This window comes from Octodon degus, unplaced genomic scaffold, assembly GCF_000260255.1.
Source record: "Octodon degus isolate 3935 unplaced genomic scaffold, OctDeg1.0 scaffold00143, whole genome shotgun sequence".
Classification (NCBI taxonomy): Eukaryota; Metazoa; Chordata; class Mammalia; order Rodentia; family Octodontidae; genus Octodon; species Octodon degus.
The window spans coordinates 5,861,127-5,865,219 of NW_004524719.1; positions in this window are offsets into that span (position 1 = coordinate 5,861,127).

The window sequence follows — 4,093 nt, forward strand, 5'->3', positions numbered from 1 at the left end:
CAGGTCAACAATTTCTGACATTGCCAGTCAAGCAGAAGACCCAGTACTATTATGGGCTACTGGACTCTTTTAGAATATTTTGCTGAGTTTACACACCTATAATACTCAAATAATGGAACTTAATGATAAAAGGGTATACAGATGAATGTCCATCTTGTATCTGTGTATTCAAAGTGGTTAGGATAGATATATAGTTGCATTCTCTTAATGAAATGAGGGATTTGTTCTAATGGTGTTTTTAAATAGGATATCATGTCCGCATCTTGTACAGCAATTAACCACTAGGAAGAATGTATGCAATGTGTTATTGATTGAAACTGTCCTAGCAATTTGATTTGAAACTATCTCATTGCTATTTGTTTATCAATAAAATTGTGGGAAAAGAAAAATGCTTAGAAAATAATGAATTAAAAAAGTTTTGTGTGCTACATAATTTATGTATCAAATGAGGCATGATAGTTAACTGATTGTGTACACTTGAATAAGAAACATCCAAATTAAAGTGACAAGCATAGTTCTGTATGTGGCTGAAGGGATCTACTCAGGGCAGAAGATCTTCTGGTGGAGTGTTACCAAACAGCATACTTTTCACTAGAATGGAAACAAAGCAGGAAGGTTCTCTCTGTTCCTCAGAAAGAGCTCCAGTGTTCACTGACGCCTTGGACTTCATCTCCTGATGTCCATTGCAGGGGCTTCAGCCTCCTGATATGGATATGCCTGGGACACTGTAGTGAGTCACAGGCCTTTTACTGGACCCTTCAGATCACTAGCACACATACAGCATGCTGCATCCTTGCACATCTGACTGCCAACAGCCATTGTAACCCAGTCTTGTAAATTCTTATTTATTTGTATGCATTAAATCTGCATCTCTAGAAAACACTGATTTATGCACTAATTCCCATTGTAAGAATCAAAAAGTTTAAATAAATCTAAAAATCCATTAAAACTTTTCAGACATTCATCCACATGGCTGACAATGACAATGTATCTACAAAGTTTAGTACAGTGTTACAGGATAAATCCTGAGGGGACTTGACTGATCTTATCAGATACAAAAGTTACATTTCTTGTTATGTAGGTCATGCTTTATCTTGGTCTCAACCATCCAGCAAAGAAGTATAAATACGAGGTATATAAAGTAAAGCCATGTTAATATGCTGAGCTGTAAAAGGTTCTTCTAGTCAACAACTTCTGCTGACAACCCCCTACTATTGTCGACTACTGGACTGTGTTGTATTGTTTCGCTGAATTCAAGCACCTATAATATTTAGATGTCAATAGAATACCCATTTCTGACAGGACAGAACTGGAGAGGGGGAATACAGAGGAAGGACCATTGTATATTTGTATATGCAGAATAGTTAGGATAGATGTATGGCTGCTTTCACTTGGTTCAGTGAGAGGAAGGATTTGTAGTAGTAGTGTTTGGATAGGATGTTCTGGCTGCTTCTTCTATGGTGGATTGCCACTGAGATGTTAACAATATGCAATGTATTAATTATTCAAAATATCCTATTAATCAGCTTGGAAAGTATCTCATTGATATTTGTTTCTCAATAAAATAAAAAATAAAAAGAGATAAGATAAAAAATAAATAAATAAAAATAATAAAAATAAAAACTTTTCAGACAACTTAGTTTAATGATGATCATCATTATTATTACTATCATTATTTGTGGTGCTCGATCCATGACCTTTGAAATGAGTACACGCTCAGTTCCTTTTAGCCATTGACTTTTACATTTTGAGACAGGATCTTACGAAGACGTTTAGCCAGCCAAGCTGCCCTCAGACTCACCACTCCCTTGCCCCAGACACAGCACTACCCTTCTCTTTCACCTCTGTGAAATTTCCAGCTCTATGAATTGCGTTCTTGGTAAGTGCCTTGTACCACATACCGCTAGTTCCTTCTTATACCTAGAATTTACTCAAAATGTTCTCCATTTCACCAGTGAAAGAAAACTCATCCAGTTTGCTTTTTTATCTGTTGTCAATCTTTTTTCTTTATTGCTCCAGCTTGCTGTTATAAATCAAAGGATGGTTCACACACATTATACATTTATTGAACCCTTTAAATATTCAGTACTTTAGTCATAGAATGACATTTCAGACCAAAATATGTGTCTAAATAATGCTTATAATATAATAATTTCACTATTCATGAATTAGACATTATTTTTGAAGCTATTGAAAAGTGAGTTTCAATTTTTTTGAGAGAGAAATTTGCCACCTTCCTGCCTTAGCTGCTTCTTCTTCTTCTTCTTCTTCTTCTTCTTCTTCTTCTTCTTCTTCTTCTTCTTCTTCTTCTTCTTCTTCTTCTTCTTCTCCTTCTTCATGTATTTGGTTGTTGCAGGTTCTCACTATGCAGCTCAGATTCATGGTGAACCTCCTGCTTTCAGCCTCCCCAGTGCTGTGTCATGCATCACTACATCCAGACTCTGGCCTTTCAGCCTGGCCTGGGTGTGGGGCTGGTGCAACATGTGTTGCTAGGGATCAAACTGCAGTCCTTGTGTTTGCCTAAGCTTGCTAAGCAGGCATTTCATTCTTCTGAGCTATCTCATCAGCCCCTGCCTCTTAAGAACTGGGATTATAGTGATATAACATGATGTGAGAGATTTTTGTACATGAAAAATATTAGCCATAATTAATATATTTGGTCAACTCCTAGAACCATTGCTTTTTTATTGGTACATTTAGATAATTAAAATTTAATACAACTATAAATAAAATTGAGTTTATTTTGTATTTGTAACCTTTATTCTTAGTGTTTTATTTCATTTTCTCTCACTTAACTAGTTGCTTTAATAATTTCATATGATTTTATTGATTTTCTTTTTGCATTGCATCATGAATCAATTGTATTTTTAGTAACTTTCCTGCACATAACATAGATTTTTAGTCAATCCAATTACACTTGGAAATAAGTATACCACTTTCCATGTAGTACAGGGTACATACCACACAATATTCCTCCGTTCCTTCTTCCATCTCCGTTAACTCCTCTTCGATTTCCATTCTGCATGTAATACGCAATCTTCACGATACATTGTAGCCACCAATACCTTAAGAAGAACATCATTGCTAAAAAAGAAGCAACAAATAATTCTTGCTACCATGCAAATAGCATATTATTGCTGCACTTGTTTTTTATGAGTGGAGAACAGGAGGAAGGCCAGAGCGGGTGGTCCCCCAAAATGACAGAAGGATTTTTTGGGGGGGGTCGCTCAGGATGCCTTCAGAGCAGGTCTTGAGAATGAGGGGATGGAACCACAGCATCCTGAGCCTCACTGCTTTGTTTCAGCAGGCACTAAAACACCTGAGCTAATGGGCAGGTCCCCTGCACTTGTTTTTATGTTTCATTTTAATTTCTTTTACTCCTTTCCCAACCTCATCCTTTACATATCTCCAGATTCAGAATTTTCACACATTATTTTCCTGTTGCTTTAAGATCTTCAAAAACTTCTCATGGTAGTTTTCCCTATGACATCTGCTTTCTTATATGCATAAGAAAAATCATTCATTTTTAGGTTGCGTAGATTTTCTTGTTGAAAAGACAGAGACTAAGATGTCTAAGCACTTCACAGTAGTGCAAATGAGAGCAGTTTCTATACTACTTAAAGAGCCTAAAGCATATATATTATCTGATAATCATACTGAGATACACAAAAATGAAATTTTCCAAAATTTATTATAAAGAAAGAAATCATTAAAGCATATACATAAAAAATATTAGCTATGGAAGAACAAAATTAAATAACATCCTATTCCACAATTAGAAAGAAAAAAAAAGACCAAGTGTGTAAGAAACTAAACTAATTAATGTACTGAAAGAAAACAAAAAGATCTGTCCTATTTAAATTTTATACTTAGCAAACATATGTTTGAAGAGTAAAAGTAAAATATTTTCCTGTTATGCAAACTCAAAGTATTCTAATACCTATGGTCCTGGATAAAGAACAAAGAGCTCTCAACATGATAGGTATGCAGGACAATGTAAAATGTATAGATGAACCCATTTAAAAAGTCATTAAATATTTTTATGAAATAGTATCAATCTTATGTCATGTTACACACACGTTTTTTTCATGTA